Raw genomic sequence first — 22049 nt, 5'->3', positions numbered from 1 at the left:
TCGGGTGCCGCAGCTCCAATGATGAAATACCTCGTGCCAATATCGTCAGCATCATGTTGTCGCTGTTGTTTCTTGTCGACAAATCATTTTTAATCGCATTTGGTTTTATGTGCGGTAAAAGCAACGTTGCAATAGTTCCTTCTTCAAAGATATAATACGACGAGCGACCAATAAGTTCCAAGCCTAACGCGGTAAGTAACAACTACAGGAACGAGACCTTATTTTGTTCGGTCCTGTCCCCATGAAAATCAATACACTTCACCCACCCTTAACAAGTTTCGGATTCCTAAACGGAAGGTTTCGTCATACCCCTGAAAATAATGTTCAACAGCGTACATCAGCTCATAATGCCGTGATATCGATTTCCTCGTGGGAGATTTTTCAAATGACAAGGGGAAATGGTAAATCGGAAGAGCTAATGCTCATAAAAAAAAAAAAAAAAAAAAACTACCGAATGAAGCTCGATATTGTCCGACAGAGAACACCACCCCCCGCAAGGTCCTTCTAACCTTCCTACGAACAACCAGCCCAAAACCCACAGCTCCCCAGGCGTCTATATAGCGTCATAGGTCACAATTAGCCGCCGTTTTCAGGTTCTGGTGCGAAAGAAGTTCTGAGAGTAGGATATCGTCCAGCATGCCCTTTCTGCAGTGTACAAGGTGCTTTTCGTGCACTTGATCGTATGCGCGATATTCTTTTTGTAATTAGGAGTAGATTACACGGCAACATGTTGCCTACCAACCCCGAACCGCACTCTCTAGGTCTCTTAATCAGCCTGACTCTCCCTCCCCCCCTTCTCCTCTCTCTCTCAAAACTGCTTAGTCCCCGGCCAAATCCAGCCCACCAACGCTCTGCCCTCAAAGCTCTTTTGACCTTCTTGGACACCACAGGACTTCGATCCCTATTGTGAGGGGGCACATGATTGCATTCCACACATCACCACCAGCAACGGGGTAGAGTATCGCCCCTGGCGATGTTGTTGAACTAATGTTGTTGTTGACATGCTGCACGTGCTGCAGGGTAATTTTGAAGTTCTGTTTAACGGTTTCTTGTCGGTGCGTATACTTCAAAAGGCTACAAAGGCCGGCCCCTCAGAGCAGCCTTATCCTGAACCACATCGAAGGCTCACTCAGGGACAAAAAAACGTTCCGAAGCAACGCAACGTTAATAGCAGGTCTTGAAAGAACGATTAAGACAAACACAACATTTAAGCATCCATAATCTGGAAGACTTTCCGTCAGCTGAAGCCTTTCAGTTTGAAGCAAGTTTGAAGCAAGTTTGTCTCTACCGCTGCGGTAGTGACACGATGCATCGCCAGAATTACACGGATGTCAGCATTCGACGACTCACAGTCGCAACGCTTTTCTCAGCCATCGAAGTTGTGCTAGTTCGAACGGCTACCGACCCCACTACCAGTCACCTTGCAGTCCCGGCATGCATGGCGGAGTTTGCAAACATGTAAGCCTTGTCTTGACTGCTGATGTTGAAAGACAAAGGCCTTTCAACGGGTCCTCCAACGGCCTCTTTGAACGCCTATTTAATGAATCGGCATAGACCTGTATGGCCCATAGCGCAGCCAGCTACCTTTCCCCAAGTCTCTCTTTTATAAGGTGGTTCGAGGCATTGCTTGTGCTTCGTCCATTTACCCAATTGACAGCGCGCTTTTTATCCTGCATGGTCATGATCGTAATCGTCACCATTTCGTCATCACAGGTGCGGAGTTCCCCCTCGGGTTTGTTCGGGAATTAATAGGAATCCTTCCTGGGCACCAGATCGCTAACTTACCGCACATACATGTTTTGTAAGATTACCATAAGAATTCAGAGAAATGCCGCATGGCGTCACTCTCTTAGGTACGAAGAGGGAGAAAAGTTCTGCGGCTGTGAGCAACTATCCACCGAGGTAGACGGCAGATGATTGGACTTCACAGTCATGCATCACAGACTTCTGGCACACTTCAAACCAGGCAGAACAAGGATTGATATGCAGAAATCAACTCAAAGTTATTGTTGTCGCTTCGAGAGGACACGGACAGGAATCCTCTTGGAACTCCGGTCCACTGCCACACCATGAGGTTCACACATACACACACACATAAAGAGACGATGAGATTGCCATTTGTAGATAGTGAGAGATGACGACGGAGATGAGGATTCAGGTGATCAAAGCAGGGTGGGGAGGCCTGTTGATGACAGGAAATCCCAAAGATGACGGAGACCTTGGTGCATATATGAACGCTGGTGGTGGTGGTGATGATGAAAGGGCTTGCCGTTGTCAGCCTCACAGAAGTGGGCAACGTCTCGACTGACGCCCTGGGGAATGAACGCTACTGGACCATGGCCCCAGCATCTTGCTTATGGTAAAGGGGCGGTGGTCGATTGCATGCTTTCCGTGCTGCAAGATCTCGCGCTGCGGCTGGCAGGCAGTCCATAAGTAGGTGGCGATCCATGAGATTCAATGTAATTCAATTCCTTATGTCTTCCATCCGCTTTTTGGCTTCAGGGCATCGGGGTGTCCGTAGGGGGTTTCAGGTACGGAGGGATCTCTTCTCATTACGAGTGAAATCACTCTTTCGCGCCTAAATGACACGTGTATTATTTATTCTCTAACTGAACATTGTAAGACTTTCGAAGAATTTGAACGCGCATTTTCTTTGCAGTCACTTTTCCACTAAGGTTGATTGTAAATGAACGCAATTGGCACCATTATGCATTTAATGACTCTGCTGACAACAACGGCGGTATTGTTCCCTTGCTATGGCTCCAAATACAGATTGCTTCTCGGCTTCGTTTGACAGGTAGCAACTGTTGGACGACATTAAACGTAAACACCTGGTGTATCATCCGTTAAGTACAGAACACAAATGCCGGAAGTGTTACGAACAGCTGCATTACTTCACCTATCACCGAGCTAAGCGACGTCACAATCACCGTAAGTGCCGGTACATAATGGTTGCGTTGTAATGACAGCGGAAAATCACTAATTGTTTCCGTGTGCCCTATGTCTATGAGCATGAGAAGCGACAAAGATTTTGTTTAAAATTGAATGTCTATAAAACAAAGTGGTACCGTGCTTCTCGGATCCATGAAGAAAGCATACAAGGAGGCGCTCTAAGGGTATCCGAGAGAGGAGAAAAGTGTGGGGCAAGTGGCAAACGAGGGTGAGTTTTAGATTCTTTAGGAACCCGCAAGAGTCACGTTATCTGAGTGGGTCAATAAGAAAGCTTCGCACACTCCACCTTGGGCGCTATCGACATTTCGAAGCTAACTTTCAAATGCTAACTAACTTTCCTTCCTTCTTCATTCATTGTTTTTAGGCACTTGACGTTTGTGTGTTTGTCTTTTCTTCTGTGTTCCAGCTTCAGAAGACCAATTTCCATCGTTTCAAATGGTATGGACAACCGTAAAGCAAGAACTGCCATATACCCATAATGGTTGCTAATTTGAGATACACTTCTTGGTTGGAATAGGAACTTTCCTCACATTTCTTCCACCATGGTCGGAGCAGACACTGGAGCTGTGAGTATTGCTACACTCTAAGAAAAAAAAAAGGTATGATTTTCTACCCATTTCGGTAGAGCTGCATTGCAACCACATGTCTATTCCAACCAGTTTTACCTTTTGGGTATAACTGCAGAGTAGAAGCAAACTACAGAGTAGAAGCTGTCGTTCTACCAGCTTGGGTAGGAAATTCTACCATTTTCTCTTATAGAGCAAACGTGAGAGAGAGAAGCAAAGGAAAGGGACGCCGCCGCTTATACCCGCGGGGGAGAGGTCGCGTGTGGATTGGCACAAAATGGTAGAAGTACCGTCCTGCTGCAACTGTGGGTAGGAAATTCTACCTTTTTTTCTTATAGTGTAGGTTTACATGAGCGGTGTGACCGCATGCAATGGGGTAGGGTACTGCTCTCCAGCGGTGAATCACCCAATGTCATAGTCACGATTTATCGGTTGTTGTTGTCGTTGTTGTGACCGAGGAGACAGGGATGATAATGAGAAGTATGATGTTATAGGCCATGGAGTCGCAAACGCAATGCAAGTGGGGACAGCTTTGAGATGGGATAGCAGTTCTACAGCAGCGTTGGTCCAGTTGCTGTGGCGCACCGCACCAGCATTGACACCATGCGACACGGATGAAGACAAGAGATCAGTCCTGTACCCATAACGAAATGTCCAGGAGCTTCGACGGCCAAACACTGTAACGATGAGTTGGCCAGCGCTCTTCTCAGTATCAAATAGCTTAGCCTAACCTTGGCTGTGCACAAACGAGAGTAGCGCTGTTGTAGCAGCAGGTGCGTTGTACGGCAAAGGCGGCCGTTCTTTGCAAGAGGACCTATGCCTACATGGGGGAACCTACGAAGCACCAGATGACTAATTTCGTAAAATCATTTAATGTATCATATGTGAAGATTTATTTATGTAATGTGAAGAACCAGCGAAGTCGAAGTGTCGCTATGGGTGGAGGAAATGTATCACGAGGACGTTTGTTTTCAAACAGATCCCTCCGCTATTCGCGCTGAGAAATCAACTAGCGGATAGAAGACCCCGCTGGCGTCTCGATAGTTTGCTGATATGCGTAGTTTTACTGTGTTTCTACTTTCTAGTATCAGTTGTTGCTTCTTCAGTTGGTCTTGGAAGCAATGTGTGACACATTTGCTATAAGTACGAAATGCAGTTACTAAATGTGCTTCGTCCAATCTTGTCTGTTTGACCTTATACGACGAACCACTAGAGGTGTTCCAGTACCCAAGAGCGACGCAAGTAGCTATTGAATACGGGTGTTTGTGCAATCGCAAAATGCGATACTCTACCCCAACTTCTATAGGGGAAGTTCTGTGAAGGACATAATGACAAGCCTCACGGTTACACTCGCCAGCGGCATGGCCGAGCGGGTTAACGTGTCCTGCTCGTTGGTGGTAGCCAAGGCCGTGCTGAAGACTGGGAGGTGGTGGGTTCGAATCCTACCACCGGATGTGCTGTCTGCGGTTTTCCCTGGGTTTTCCGAAGACTTCCCAGACGAATGTCGGCACAGCTCCCCCAGAAGTCGGTCCTGGACGCAACCCCCAAGTCCCCTACTTCTTCCTGCTGTCCTCTCTCCATATGTCCACATCTGTACGCCGCTCATAGCCACAGTTGCGTCGCGGCGCTAACACGGAATAAAAAAAATCATTTACACCAGTCGTTTCCCCTCGACATTTTTGTCGCGTAAGCCTTACATGACGACACGGGAGTGACTTTTTATTATGAGTCTGTCCGGATCACATTATAAATCTGTTCGATCAGATTCGGGTAGGGATGGGCCTGGGCCGGGCTGAAACTTCGGCTGCGGGATGGGGCAAGGGCAACAGCTCCTGTAGATAGCAGAATGCCTGCGCCCTACGTCACACACGGGGACCTGCATCAGTTTTGCGAGCTGCTTTGCGAGCTGCTTCGAGCTTTTCTCTTGTTCGCTCTTTCGTAGACGTCATAGCAGCGTCCACAGTTGTAACAGCAGGCATCCCTGTGTGACGTAGGACACAGGCCTTCTGCTATCTATAGGAGGTGTTGGCAAGGGGCAGTCAAGTCTTCGTGGCTTCGAGTACGGGTCGGACAGATAGATCTAGGCCCGTGCAGTGCTCTAATCTTTGTTGGCCTCATTGTTTTTTAAAAAATAAATAGCCTCTATCCTTAAAGCTATATCTGTATTGCTTAAAAGGCCATCCTGTACATGAGGATGTAATAATGTACGGAGGGGTCGCTTCTGCCACCATGACGTAGGCTTTCGTCCCTCAATATAGCATCGCTTTGATATACCGGTAGAATGCAGGCGTTGACCTTGATGCGTAATCATGGAGTGTTCCGTGAATCAGGCAAAAGTGTTCAACAAGCATTGTGCGGCAACGCGGACTTGCTTATGTAATGCACGCCTGACTAACCGTGTACGGTAAACAGGAAAGGCTGATTCACACAGGAGAGTTTTAGCAAACCGTTCATAGCGCTTGCGTCGAATACTATCAAGCGGAACCAATCAGTGGATAAGATTCTGAGACACACGCGACTGCGATTGGTTCCGATAGGCACGATAACCTTACCAACCCAAGCAGCACAACCCAAGCAGCACAATGTACTGAAAGTCGAGTGCAATAGGGGTGTACGGGTAGATGGAAGGCCTTGAACAGACTGGTGAAAATAAAGAACATTGATAAGACACATACCGTCCACCCCTATTGCACTCGACTTTCAGTACATTGTGCTGCTTGGGAATGTACTGAAAGTCGAGTGTAATAGGGGCGGACGGGTAGGTGGAAGGCCTTGAACAGACTCCTGAAACTCAAGAACATCGATAAGACACATACCGTCCACTCCTATTGCACTCGACTTTCAGTACATTGTGCTGCTTGGGAACGGTTTCCTAAAACTGCCTACTGCTGCGTTTACGGTTGCGCTTGGACGTTACGTCCGCTGAGCGCCAATCATTGCAACGGAACGTCCTTCAGGATGGAACGAAGGCACACGTCAGACGCCGTGCGCAGCCGCAAACGCAGTAATGTGAATCAGCCTTCACGGCGTGAATCGAGACGAGGTAGTAGTGTGACCGTCCAAGCCTGTCGATATTAGCGAGTTTTAGTAATTCGTACGATATCGCCTTTGCGTACGTAAGGGATAGCGTTGATGGTTCTGCGCACGCCCTTAACAGAAAGAGAGCTTCGCGCAACCACCAACGCTATCTGTAACGTACGCTATCGCCTTTGCGTACGATGTACTAAAAGTCTCTAATAAATGCTGAATCGCTATCTAAAAGTAAGTATCACGTCAAATATCACACAAGTGTCGCCCGTAGACCGTGTTTCCGTTCCTGATGTTCTTCTTTGCTTCGGGCCAAATAAAGTGATGAAAGCACTCCACTGTCGAAAAGTATTTTCTGAAATTTGCGGTGAGTTCCTGGGCACCTTTTAGCAGTACTTATAGCGGACATATTTGGGTTTGCTGAATGATAGAGAAACTGTGTACCCGAGCTTCAGTGGGTGATGTCGATTCACGCGATCAGCCTCCGTGTTCGACTGATTACGTGTCAAACAATGAAATATAACACGTACTGTTCATGTAACCCTAGATGGAAATGCTATAGGACCATATCGATGGGCTATACGAGACACTATAAGGCGATAAGTACGACAAATCATTTTCCTTTATCACATCACATCACGACAAACCACTATTTCGTCACAGAACGGCTACAGTGCGACATTGGAATGTCCGAGAAGCAAAATGCGAACGGTCAAACGCAGAGCAGCCGTTTCGATGGCTCCGATACGCAAGAGTAGCGTTCATTCCTCCCTCTGTCGAATTTGTCTCCTGTTTTTCTTTGTCCTTAACTACGCTATCTTGCATACTTGCACGTATAGGTTCAACCATTTATAGAACAGATAAAACGTGTCGACGTTAAATATAGACACAGGCTATGCATAGTCATAGCTGCCAACGGGAGGACCGCGATGGTTATCGGGGATACGCTACAAAACCCGCACGGATCGAAGCCCGCTATGCATGTTGAAAAGGGCACGAATGCCATAAAAGTCCGCTACAGGTTATTCGAGGAGAGACACACGGGGACATTCTGCTCTATTTCTTGCATACCTGTGCGTGAGGCGTTTGAGGGGGGGGGAAGAAAAAAGGGAGGGAAGGTCAGCCAAACGGTATGTCGGCTTGCTATTCTGCAAAACAAAAAGAGAGAAAGAAAATAAAAATAAAATAAATAAAAAGAGAATAACCTGGAAATAAAGGATAAAATAACGAAAACTGAAAGAAGGATGATGTCGATTAAGGACGAAAATGATTTAGGATGAGTCAGCCTTTCTACCAATAAAGCTACGCATTTTACGTGGATGGACGAAATATCATCAATCGCCCATCGTCACACATTTCATTACCCAAGCTGCGCAATTCTTGGCCTAATATTGGCTGGACATCCGTAATATTGGTTCAGTATTGGTCCAGTACTGCCAATCAGTCCAATTTTGTGGTCCAATTTGCTAGTTAATTTGTCTCTCACTATCCCAGGGCGCAATGGTTAGCCAAGCAGCACAATATCTTGGTCCAGTATTGGCTGGATATTATCCTCACCCAGCCAATGTGTTGGGCCGTGATATTGAGCTGTTGGGATACGATTGCGCTCTGGTGTGGCGAGTCACAAAATTAAGTGGCAAATTTCCTCATTCATCATCACTAGATGTACTTATTGTTGTTGTTACGTAACCGAAAGTTAGTTGCAGTTACGAAGACAACAGGATAGTTGCCCAAGAACCAAAAGGCTCGATTGCGATGTATAGGTGGGTTCCCTACTTGCTGACAGCACCCGCACATGTCAAAAACTGAGGCCGAAGAAGCAGACTGTAAAAAAAAAGAAAAAGAAAAGAGAAGAACACCCCTCCTGCACGTTTCAAACAGAATATTTCCCCTTTTATTGGGCAATGCTCTCCATTTATCATCTTCAAAACAAAGTTGTTGTTGTTGCCGTTGTGGACATCTTATTTTGCACAGAGTTACATGAATTGCTGTCACACGTGTCATATGGACAGCTGGTGCGTAACAGTGACCTCTACACGTGCGCTTCATTTGGGACGTGAACGTTGGGTATACCTTGGGTATCCCCCGGGAGAAACTCATTCAGTGTACCTGGGAACGAGCACAGGGCAAGGAAGCCTTACAGGACTCGCTCCGTTGAGCGCTCATTAAAGTGGATCCTGAAGACGTGATCTCGCGCTCCGCTGAAACCGAAGACCGCTCGAATACATACAGTGAATACTGAATGAAAGCTAGCTTATAGCTAGCTTTCATTCGTTGCGTCTCAAAAGCGGTGATAAGGCGGAAGAAGTGTCGAATGTGCGCTCTCCGTTCAGTGCGCAAGCAAAGGGAGGCTGGTGCAGTGACGTCACGTTTGGTCACGTGACTCGGGAAAACATATTGCCGCACCGGAGTCACAGTAGGAGGGCATGCCGTGAGTTGTGTGTAATTATGAGGGGATGTTGTAAAAACACACGCTGTTGCCTCATTCGACCCCCAGTACGACGCCTTGCGACGCATCCCCATGTTTTCCCGAGTCACGTGGCTCAAAGGCTGCGCGCGACGTCATGTGCATGAGCCTCATTGCCCTATGCCCCGTCAAAGAGGACAAGAAGAATTCATTGCTCATATCCGTATAAATGGCAATAATATAAACCCCTTCTATTTTTTTCTTTTTTTCCCTTTTCTTCTTTCCCTTTCCTTTTCTTCTCTCTCTTCCCCTTTTCTTTTCTCTTCCCCTTTTCTTTTCTCTTCCCCATTTTTGGAATAGCAAGCCGACCTCCATCTGGCTGACCTTTCCTTGCTTTGTTTCTTAATAAACATCTCCCCCACCCCCCCACCCCGCAGTCGAAATCTATATTGATTTAATCCGAAGCGAAATTCCTCCGCAAAAATTGCTTCAATCTAAACTCAAGTCTTATACCCACCTAGCCATATGGGCATCTTCTTTAATCGGCACTTGAAGTACAATACCCTTTTATACTGCCCCGGTGTGTGTACTTTTGTATTGACTATACACAGTGAGGTAGTGAACATTTCACGTGGGCACCTCCACTTAGCGTTAAATGCTGAAAACTCCCACTACTGAGACGACGAATAAGGACAGACACAACACGGCACTGAACTTCAACCAAGACCGTGTTGTGTCTGTCCTTACTTGTCGTCCTAGCACTGGGGTTTTTTAGCATTGAGCGTTATGTTTTTTTACCAACCAGCCCAAATTTTTACCTTGTTTCACGTCACCCCCACCTGGATGGCAGCCTGCCGTCCCCCCCCCCCCCCGACTTCCTAGTATATCACGTGACCAGAACTGTTACTCGAATCTCTCTGCCATTATCTTTTTTTTATTGCAACTCCGTCTGGGGACACCTTATTAGTTCTCACTTCATTCCCATATCATTCACCGAATCGCTCATGCGCAATCAGGGTAGGAATCGTAGGATACAGCAGCCTCAGCAGTGGAACACTCCATGTCACCGTCATCACGGGTTTGTTGTTGTCGTCGTCGTCGCCGTCGTCGTCTATATCATTTCAGACATTCGCCGTCTTGGTATATACTTCGTTCAGTTATTCATTTATTTATTTTTCTTATAAGTAATGACGGTCGCTTGAGTGACGCTTCTAGAAGACGAATACCACGCGCGGCCTGTCATTTTGACGCCATTTCTCCCACGCCGTTCGCCTTACGGAGACGCCTACCTCCCGTGCAGCTGAACCAGTGCGGTCGGCGACCTCCGAGGGATTGATGCCAAACTAGCACAGATTGAGGCGTGACAATAGTTGTTGAAAGAACGTTCTCTTTCGGTCGCAGACGGCCATTTCACGCTCTAGTATCCCAGTCAACAAAAGGGTGGAGAATGAGAAACGGCGAAAACGGAAGAAATTGGAAGGACTTAATTATCGCCCCAGCACCTCAGCCCTGGCGACTATTTATCGAAGGCTATGGAAGGAGGGAATCGTTGGTGGCAGGCGTTGTTCGGAGGGCGTAGCATGGGGAAACGTGAAGCGAGGCAGTCATTTAAAAAAAAAAAGTAACTATAGGTTACGGCTACTGCTATAGTTTTGTGAAAATAGTAACTGAATTACAGTTAGAGTTACAGAGTTACCTATAATTAAAGTCAGTTGGTCACTTCACATGTTAAAAGCCGAGTAAATGCAACTCTCAAAAACTTCACTTCAGGTCTTACACTGTCAAACCGTACATATGCATGTTACACTTATAGGCAACAATTGTTTCGCGAAGTTCTCGTCAATAAGATCGTACGGCTTCCAAACCTATCCTTTTTCGCAAGGGATCGGAATGGGAGCTGACTCCAAACCGAAAACTGCTATGAAGCGTTGTTTTTTGCTGAACCGGAAATGAGCAGAATCGAAATTATGCAGGGTGTTTCACTAAACCTGAACGAAGCTTTTAAAAAAAACTGGTAAATGGTACGCCAGCGAGACCGTGTTGCATGGTGTTGGTAGAATTCTTGAGCTAGCAAGAGTACCTTTTGTATTGACCGCAATCAATAATTTAATTCAAATTATGTAATGTTCTGAATAACAATATTACAGCCCAATTGTCAATGCGAAAGCTGCGGAGCGCGTCCAAAAAGACCGGGATCACCTGCTTCCGGTTTCCAATCAAGTACCTCCTATAGATGGTCCCTTTTTCCAGGCTCAGAAGAAAGCTTGTGGAATTTCAAAAAACTTCCACGTGACCTTTCGCCTGCGCGAAAATTATATGTGCGTTCAAAAAAAGAAAGAAAGAAAGAGAGAGAAGATTTACAGCGCGTTGGATTACTTCAGCGCCCTCAAAGAACGGAACGGAGCCTGCAGCTGGCCGCTACCAAGCGACAAGCACGCAAAAGAGTTGATCAACCAAGGATCCCTAACGCTTTCTCGTTACAGTGTTCTAAAGAAAGACAAAGCGGAGGATACGGGAAAAAAGTATAGCGCTACCTGGCCAACATGACTACAGTCACAGCTATCGAAAAAGCAACTTGTTACAGCTAGAAGCTACTTCCAACGGCTGTGGAACTCTTTTCGTTTAATCGCTTCAAGTAGCTGGGCAGCCCACCCCGTCGAGAGAGCGGTGATGTTTCATAACAGTCCAGGGTGAAGGCAGGGTGTCATAAGCCTTAACTAATGTTATGGGACTGCATAAGGAACAAGCTTGATGATTAAAACAAATAGGATTGCAGACCGCTTTCCCATTCATTGCTCATTTCTGTACAGGCTATGTGCTCTAAGCTCTCGCCCCGTTGGGTTGCAACTTGTTCGGCACAATCTATGGAGAACCACATGAACAAAGTCACTTAGTGCGATATGTGCATGGTGGGCTGGAAACACCACAGCGAGATCCGGATGAACACTCGTAACTAGAGATGGGACGAATCCAGAAATTTCCGAATCCGAATCCGAATCCGAATCCAAGGAAGGTTCTGCGAATCCACGAATCTTACGAATCTTTCGAATTCTGTCTTTAAAAAGAATTTAAAAATCCAGGAAAAAAAAAAACTTGTACTGAAAAGTGTTCAGAAGGAGAATATGATACGTTTAATGAAAAACAAATTAAATAATAGTTCAGTTTCGGGAGAAAATATACCCATATAGTTCTTCTTAAACGTAATTTATATAACATGTTGATCATCGACTAAAGAAATACATAAATTCTCGAGTCTGAATTATTTTCATAAACCTAAGCAACAATCAAAAGCAAAACCATGTTACTCTTACACTTGTACTGTAACAGTTCTTGCCTGAACCCTTTCAGTCCAGAGCAATGTAAAAACAAACAAACAAGGAAACACCCGTCGGCCAATGAGGCTATCGGCGGACTCCAGAGGCGCCAATTTGAAAAAGAAACAAGCAAACGTAGTTGGTGGATTCGAAAGATTCGATTCGCCATTTTGGGCACTGGGATTCGGACTCCCGAATCTCGAATCCCTGCCTAGGGTTCGATGATTCGTTTGGCACATCCCTACTCGTAACCCATCTCCTGCACGAATATACTGCCGCTATACTATGCGCAGAACTCTCTGTAATTCCTTAGGGCGTACGAGGACTACAAGAGCACGTCAGGCCTACAGAAGCCGCCTGCATTTTCGGAGAGAGTCCTCTTATGAGTGACATCCGCGTAACCATAAGGTGTGACCCTGAAGTGCGACACTCATGGGAAAGTATGGTGAAAGCAGATCGAAGAAGAAGGCTCCAGGGTCGAGTAGAACAACAGTCTTCGTTCGAAATGTCGCGGATACCGACCTGAGACAATTGTGCTTCGAAACACACTGATGAGAGCCGTTTCGACGAATACAGACGCTTCTATATACATACATCCACACGCGTACACTGTTATTTTCCCAGTAACCCTACCCACCCCACACACATACCCTATTATGTACGTCCCAAAATATCTGTTGAACAGGCCAAAATATACTAAATGAAAAAAAGAAAAAAGCAGCAGACACCCCCACGGAATTTCCAACACCTCCGAGAAGAATATCCTGCATAAATCCCTGCGCGCACAAAGTCCTTATCAGCGCAATGGCCACTAAAACCGGACCCATTACAACCTCACCACCTGCCTGGAAACGTGTAAAAAAAAAAAAAAAAAAAAAAACGGCACTTGACCGACAAGAACGTTTTTGCAGCTAACAAAGCGGCCAACATGGACTTGTGCAACGGCCTTTCAAGGGCTCGGTGCATGTACACAGTAGCTGCCGTCAAAGTCGCGTGGCCGATGAGCGTTTGCACGTCAGCGATCGCCGAAAAACCGGTCCCGGACAAGTTGGTCGATTCTTGGCCTGTTTCGTGACTCGCGATTATCGCTTCATTTTGCGTTACTTATGTAGCAGTTCGAACTAGCCGCTACTGCGTACCCGTTTCGGATCACTTGCTACGGCTTCACGCTCAAAGAACGGACGAGAGTACAACAACGGCCCATACGCCAAGGCGAAGGAACCAACAATGACTGGAGAGAAATCCAGACGCATACCACAATACGACCTTCACGGGCATCATGGGTCGCCGGAATGTTTCACAGTTGAGTTAAGGCCAAACAATGTTTGAGGTCGCTGTAAACAGCGTTATATGTCGTGTACTTGTTAATAAAAACTGTGCGATGGAAGAGGTAAAGTGGTATAGGGCAGTCATAAGGGGGCTTTTCGCTCTTTGTTGCTTGCTGATTGATTGGCACTGAGCCACTGCCGAGTTAGTCGAGCTCTGGCTTTCTACGAGTAGCTCTAGCTCAATCTGCGGCCGTTGTAAAAGGGGTAAATAAGTTGGGTCTGGGAAGGTAATCACAATTGCCCCTGCTCCGAGACAGGCCTATGCCGCACGCTCATGGTTGTATATACACAGCAAAACGGCAGCAGATGGAAACGCGAGGAAGCATGAAAGGGACGAACATGGACAGACTGAACGCACTGAATCCAGAAATGCTTTGGTCACAGAACCTACAGCTGAGCCAAGGCAGAAAGCAGAAAAAAAAAAACAAAAAACAACAACAAACAAACAGATAAAATCGAAACAGCAAGGAGCAACAACAACATGAACAGTAAATGAAGGATAAGTGATGATGACATGTCATCATCACTTATCCTTCATTTACTAGGTATAGGATCCTGTGGCTACTACGGGGAAACATCCCGGGATGTTTCCCCGTAGTAGTCACAGGATCCTATACCTGACTTGACAGCGGTTAATATGAGAGGATGAATTATGGTGAACGCGAAGCGACGACAGGTCGGAGTTCTGTTTGGAGCTCTTCGAGGAGTCCAGTGGCTTGCATGAAAGCAAAAAGGGAGCGAAGAGCCCGGCAGTGATGCGCAGGGGAGCTCCATGGGCCAAGTACTTTGGACAAACTGAATGGTCTATGCTCAAGGAGTTCAAGTAGGCGCCGAAACACCCGGCAACAACAAGCAGGAACAAAAGCAAGCCAAATATCGAATTCACTGCTGAGCCATTACCGTATCACATTAATACTGAAGGTCCTCGTAGATTGATACGAAACTGATATGCATTGTGATGATGCGGCAGGGTGAAACCACTTAAGTTGGAACTCTGCTTTGGTCCCACACGTACTTGGGTGTAACACAAGGACCAAATACCATGGTTCTATATAACTATATTGCAAGAAGCGCATATAGGAAGCCCGTCCGCGTAAGGTGGCCAAGTCACCGACGCTAATGAGCATATTGACTACTGCAAGGAGTAAACCTTTATTAATACATGATACAAATACACTGCCGTTCTTCCAAATTATCCGCGACAATTTCAGGAGACGGAAACACATTCTACGTATACACCTTTTGTGAAGGATTAAATGATCAATTAACTCACGCCGGAGCGAGATTACCTCTGGGGTCAGCGAATTTCGTGAATCCCACACTTGCTTGGACGCCATGGTTGCAGTTAAAGGGGTTGAGAAACAATCTGTAATCACGGACACTCAACCATAACAATGCAGTTCACATACTCTTACGCGCAATGGCTTACTTTCATCCTGAACACGTTGTTTTTCGTAATAAAACAAAAATGGGCACGATAGACGGGACACGAAGTCTGGGGAGGAGAAACCGGTTACCATGCAAACAGACGCGACTAACAGCTTCCCATGCATAAAGAGACGCGCGCGACGACTTCTTTCAACATACAGTAGAGTGACGTCGTACTTAACAGGTGATATAGAAAGCCCACCCACCTACACCAGTGAGGCGAGTGAAAGAAGCAACTTATTCTTAGGCTGAACGAGCGAATAAAATGGATCCCGTGCGACAGCGAGAAAGCGAAGCTGACCATGACAAGGGGTTTCGTTTCAGTCACACAGTATGCCTTCGTGAGGACTTGGCATGCTCCCAGTGCTAGGTTCTTCCTTCTTATTTTCTTTCTTTTTTTTTTTTTTTTTTGTGCTAGCGCCGATTCTCCTCCGGTTCATAGCCACCTATTCGCTCTGATGCACTCTCCTAGACCGGGTGTGGGACATGAAACCGCAGCTTGGTGCCATCCTTTCATACTACTCTCTCTTAGAGTCAATAAATAAAGCTACGCTCCAGAGTATCGACACTGAGTTCCAAGAGCGAGCATGCGCCATCTTGTTTCTGCGCCACGCTACCCACGCGCACGCGCACTTTAGCGCACGATGCCATCTATCGTGCGCGGGTGAAATGTTCCTTTCGTTTGCAAGCAGCAGTTGACGGCCTTGAGCTCACCTTGACATCTCTGGAACGCTCTGGTTGACAATACATGGATTATCGCACAGCAATCATACACGCTTCTCTATCCCCCAGGGAACATTATGTTAGCTGTCTTTGATCGTCAAATGGGGATGATACTAGTGTGGTGCGGAAACAAGATGGCGCTCCTCCTCTCCCTTGGACCTGTGTCGATACTCTGAAGTGTAGCTTATTTAGTGACTCTACTCCCTCCTATACACCGGAATGCACCCTCACAGACCACATGATGGACGCACAAGTGCAGCATGCACCTCTTTACCTACCACTCTCTCTCTCCCTCTCTCATATAAACCAGAATGATCTTACAAACCCCGTGATGGACGCCCAACTGCAGCGTGCACCTCCTTTCCTAATGCTCTCTCTCCCTCTCTCATATAAACCGGAATGCACCCTTACAGACCACGTGATGGACGCCCAAAGTGCAGCATGCACCTTCTTTCCTACCACTCTCCCTCATATAAACCGAAATCCGCTCTCACAGACCACGTGATGGACGTGCAAGTGCAGCATGCACCTCCTTTCCTACCACTCTCTCTCTCATGTAAACCGGAATCCACTATCACAAACCACGTGATGGACGCCCAAGTGCAGCATGCACCTCCTTTCCTACCACTCTCTCTCCGTCTCTCATATAAACCGGAATGCAACCTTACAGACCACGTGATGGACGCCCAAGTGTAGCATGCACCTTCTCTCCTACCACTCTCCCTCATATAAACCGAAATCCGCTCTCACAGACCACGTGATGGACGTGCAACATGCACCTCCTTTCCTACTACTCTCTCTCGTATAAACCGGAATGCACTCTCACAGACCACGTGATGCACGCGCATGTATAGCATGAACCTGCTTTGCTACCATGCTCTCTCCTTCTTTCATATAAACCGGAATGCACCCCTACACGCTCAAGTGCAGCATGCACCTCCTTTCCTACCACTCATATTCGGCACCCCGAATACCGAAAATGAACTGGCTCTGACGTCAGGGCAGGAGTCTCCGCCAGTCAGAAAGCGCGAGAGAGATCACGTGCTTATACGGCTACCAATGGACATGGCCGGAACTCTGACGTCAGAGCTTGACGAGTACGGGATTTCGAGGGTATATACCTCGCCAAATACGACACGTACAAAAACAATGGACCTTTTGCACAACGCTTCTGCGCATGCCCAGTGACCCTGACGGCGTCGAAGAAGGTCCCCTACATATTCGATAGATGGCGCCAATATGGCGCCAGCTGTAGGGTGCCTCGATGCCTGTGCTATACTTGCGCCCTCTTTGCAAAGGGGGGCGCAAGTATCGAGGCACCCTAGCCGGCTGTGCATTGGCGCGCGCCGATCGTGTTTCGCTGGACAGCCGCTAGGATACGACGCGAATGTGAAAAAGGTCCATTACCAGCGGGATGGCCAAGCGGGTTAAGGCGGCCCGCTCGTTGGTGGTAGCCAAGGTCGTGCTAACGACTGGGAGGTGGTGGGTTCGAATTCTACTACCGGCTGTGCCGTCTGAGATTTTCCCTGGGTTTTCTGAAGACTTCCCAGACGAATGTCAGCACAGTACCCCGTGAAGTCGGCCCATGACGCATACTACCCTCCCTACTTTCCTCTCTCCATCTGCCCACATCTGTGCGCCGCTCATAGCCACAATTGATTCGCGGCGCTAACACGAAATAAATTAATTAAAAATTCATTTTTCTTCAATACTCATTATTCTGTGTAATACAATGTACGCACGACGTGATGAACCACACCTATCAAAGTGTTACACCTTTATTTTCCGCATTTATGCGCGGGTGATTAAAACTAGAGTTTATTATGAGATGCTAAGGCGTACATGTAGAGTAGTTGTTATATATTTTATCGATTGCGACAGCCCCCGCAGGTTCTGTTCAGGGACCCTGCAACGCCGCAGGGGTGAAGTACGAAGCCAAAAAAACAAAACAAAAAACGCGTGACTCCTGCAGACATGCCTAAGCGGGAGCAAGTGCAACAGCTGTGTGTAAAAGTGTCACGACTGCTGATACAGATGGAAAACAATGTAGTGGAGCATAAAGAGAGCAAGGTCATACGTTGCGCTCCCCTACATTCATCGAAAACAGTGTACATAAAGCAGTGCTATACAGGAGCGTTGAAAGTTATAGCTACGGACCCTCAGAGCATACCGAGATTCATGAAGAATACTGAGTCAAGCGCGACAAAAACCTGGTTCGATTACTGAATCGGTTCTATGCACGGCTTACTATGTGTACTACATTACATACGACCGGAACATTTCCCACGCGAGACGTATACACGCGTTCTTGCTGAAGTTGTAAATTGGCTTTTCATTCTACGCGTTTTCTTGGGCACTTTATTGCAGCCGTCTGCTACGTTACGTGAGATGAACTCAGACACTATTCAAATTCCAAAATCGATTTTGCCTTGCATTTTATGTCGCAAGAGACGCCTCTTGTGTGCTAAAATTAAAGATGGCCAACCGAATCCTCGAATCCTATAGGCAGGGATTCGAGATCCGGGAAAAATCCCAGTGCCAAGAACGGTGAATCGAATCTTACGAACCCACCAGCAATATTTGTTTGTTTCTTTTTAAAATGAACAAAAATCTGCATTAACAACAACTTTATTGTTAAGATGAGGAATGGGGAGTTTCATCGCCAGGGATGATACTCTGCCCCATCGCTGCATTAATTTAAATCGGTGGTGGCTGCACTAATTTAAAGCTTTCAGCTGTGTTTTCTTTACATTGCTGTGGATTGCAGGAACTCCTACATTACAAGTTGAAAAGTAACATGGTTTTGCTTTTATTGTTCTTAGTTTTATGGAAATAATTCAGACTCGAGAGTTTATGTATTTCCTATAGTCGATAAAGAACATGTTAAAAAAATTACACCGAAGAATAAGTTTATGGGTATGTTTTCTCCTGAAAGTGAACTATTATTTAATTTGTTTTTCCACGAAGATATCAAATTCTGGTTCAAAACACCTTTCGGTAGAAGTGTTTTTTCCCATGGCTTTTGGACTCTTTCAGGAAAAGATTCGAAAGATCCGTGGATTCACAGAACCTTCCCTGGATTCGGATTCAGAAAAGTCTAGATTCATCCTATGTCTAGCTAAAACTTACGGAGACTACTCGCCAGCTACTAAACCGCCCTCCTATCAGCACATGCATGGATAGAAAATGGTCCGTGTCATCGCGTCATTCAGAGTAAGACTGTTACCAGAAAAAATATTTGCAGGGTGTCTGGCAACGGTCGTCGCAGAAAAGCACACCGCACTTTACTTTCACAACCCGCACACTCTTTGTAAGGCAGGAGAACAAAAAACAAAAACAAAAAAAAAAACGAATAAGCGCGAACTGCGTCCGACTGTCGTCACCATTCTTGAGGACGGTATGGCCGCCACGCTCCGATTCCGCCCACAGTTCAAGGTTGGATAACAAGATGCTCTGGCATAACAATACGTCCTGCATGCATAACTGCTCACTTCCCATCCTTGAAACGGTTTCGACGTCGGCCGACGAATGTCTTCCCCTGTGTGTATACGAAGAAGTTTGCATACTATACCCTCGTGTGCAAACAAACCTGCTACGTGAGAAGCTTCCAAGGCTTCGTATTGGCCGTACGTGTGTCAACACCGAACCTTCCGACAACAACAGGGAGCTCTTTCTGTAGTACCACCCCCACCGTCACCGCTGGAGGATCACGGTACTCATTCAAGGAATGAATGATAGCCTTCAAGGGCTCCACGGTGAATAGTCCGGAGCAATGTCTTTGTTGCGAATCATGTATGTAAATTTACGCCTCTTCGTTGGTCTCGCGAAAAAAAAAAAAGCTCGTTAGTGTAACACCTCTCCATAAAATAGCAGCTGTAGACAAGACCATGTTGTTACTTCACATTGTTGCGTGCAAGAGGACTGCCGAATAAACGCGAAGACGCAGGAAGGCACGAGGGAACGAATTCACAAAATACACACACACACACACACACACACACACACATAAATGGGATGATGATGTGGTGGGTTCGACCATGGCCCGAGAATTTTGGCTAAGTTGAACTGGCATTGATCGACGCGTTGCAGAACAGTTTCCATGACGGCGCGCTCGCGATCGTACTGTTCGCAGACCAGGAGGACGTGATGGAGGTCACCGCACACACCACACGTGGAACAGAGGAATATCACACAAACACTATACATGACTATTATATTTGGGCTTTCTAAGTTGGTAAGGAGTGGTCCAGAAATACCCGACTGGCTTCCAAGGAAAAGGGGGCCCCAAGTGTTGTTGTTTTTTTCTTTTTTTTCTGAGTTCCCAGAGAGAAGTGATCATTCGTGGCTTTGCATCGCGAAACAGCTATGATCGTGAGCGCCCGGACATCAGCACTTGACACCCTGTACGTTAGGACCCTCGTAGAGGTCGACGTATCTGAGCAACTTGTATACCGTGCAACACTAAGGCGCGATACAGTTTGGAGCAACAATCAGCCACGGCAACCGATTCAGCAGCAAACACTGGCGGTAAGTATAATGCCAGAATGGACGGCTCCTGAGGCAAAAATAAGCGACACATGAGTTGCTTCGTGAACAGATGATCGAGTTTCCCAGACGACATGCAAAGACTGGTACCGTGAGGTGTACCAGTCATATTTTCCCTTTGTGACTCTCGTGGCACGATGTCCACCATGCCGTGAGAAGAGGTAGCCACGGAATAGTACGATGACACTCGCACGGTACGTGGAAACCACTTTGCCCCTTGTGTCCCGCTGATTTCCTGCAGGTGTGTGTCAGCAGCGAGACGTGCTCGAAGCGCGTCACAATCCGGCTCATTCACGAAGGAGTTCCTTCAAGGGCAGAGTGCATTCTCGGGTGAATAGCCTCCGCCGGACGTACGCATTCCAATGAGCGTAATTACCATAGCTTTGTGTGAGGAAGCGGAACATCGCGGGCTGGGAAAATCAGTACCATCGACGATTACGTCATCGGTTGTCTCCTTGTCGTGCCTACCAGCAGCCTGGGTTGGATTGGATTTTAATTTCAGTTGATTGGATCCTTCCGATCTTTCGCAGCGGCTCTGTTTTGTAGGCATACGACAGGAGAGGTAGATTCGAGACGTATATGTATATATATATATATATATATATATATATATATTTCAAATGCTTAGGACGGTGGTTGACCACGAGAATGAAATAAGCAGGAAAAATCGGAAGACGACAAAGAGCTTACAGGAAAACACAAAGGCGAGTTTATTACAGTCAACCCCCGATTTATGAACCTTCGATTTATCAATTCCCTCGTTTTATGAATAGGAGCACAAGGAACCAAACTTTTTACATGAGTTTTTCCCTCGTTTTATGAATCTCGGTATCCGAATAATGAATGGAATTTCTGGGAACGAACTAGGAGTTGCCCAGCGTTTTTGCTCTCAATTTATGAACGGATCGTTCCGAGGTCAACAGAAACCTTCAAAGGGATTATTCGTGGTCTTATGAATGACGCCTGAACAGACAAAACGTTTTCCAGGTATTGCACCCTCGGTTCTTAACCCCTCGAAATCCGAACAACAAACGGGTTTTTGCAGAAGTGTTCCTGACCTCAATTCATGAATAAGGTGTCCGCTGTCACCCGGAGATTAATAAACGTATAAACATAGGTTAAAAGCCTCAGAGGAAATCCGAGACCAGTTGAGTGCGAATGTGCTGACATCTCCTCTTTCCAAGATTGACACAGCGGAAGGCATGGTCCAAAGCAAAATTAAACTATTTAGTATTGCATAATAAACAGAGTGTGAATGCGCTAACATCTGTGCTTTGTGAGACTGATACAGCAGAAGGCATGGTCGAAAGCAAAATTACACAATATATTGCATTATAAACACAATACCAACTCGGAAATACTGTTCCATTTGCTCGATAGTACTCACTTAACGGAATTTTCGATTTATGAATCTCTCGATTTATGAAGGATGTTTCGAGGAACCGAGGGTGTTCATAAATCGAGGGTTGACTGTATATAGGGATAGGGTCGACGCTTCGGCAGTCAGCGCTGCCAGCGAGTCCCGTCGAAGGCAGCGCTGACTGCCGAAACGTCGACCCCTATCCCTATATGTATCAATAAACTCCCCCTTGTGTTTCCCTGCAAGCGCCGCAGCCGCCATCTTGAGTCCCATGCGGCACCGCCATCTGGCGGTGGGGCATCAACATAATGATCTCTCTCTTTCCTCTGCTCAAGAACAGCGCGCAGCCTGGCCACGGTTGCTCGGCAGAATGGGGCCCGCGGACGTACAAGATTTCAC

At 46.7% G+C, this 22049-nt stretch overlaps 1 protein-coding gene and 1 long non-coding RNA gene across 5 annotated transcripts in view; one reads left to right on the top strand and one right to left on the bottom strand.

Annotated features, from left to right (window-relative positions):
- The window catches only part of LOC135391314 (uncharacterized), a 128805-nt gene that overhangs the window by 68015 nt on the left and 38741 nt on the right, over positions 1-22049 (bottom strand). The gene's annotated exons all lie outside the window — the stretch shown is intronic.
- LOC135391316 (uncharacterized) lies at positions 2948-5166 on the top strand. The gene is made up of 3 exons (XR_010421903.1): positions 2948-3160; positions 3359-3518; positions 4013-5166. It is a non-coding gene; the product is annotated as an uncharacterized LOC135391316 (long non-coding RNA).

This window comes from Ornithodoros turicata, chromosome 4, assembly GCF_037126465.1.
Source record: "Ornithodoros turicata isolate Travis chromosome 4, ASM3712646v1, whole genome shotgun sequence".
Taxonomy (NCBI): Eukaryota; Metazoa; Arthropoda; class Arachnida; order Ixodida; family Argasidae; genus Ornithodoros; species Ornithodoros turicata.
This window is presented reverse-complemented; position numbering and strand designations above follow the sequence as displayed.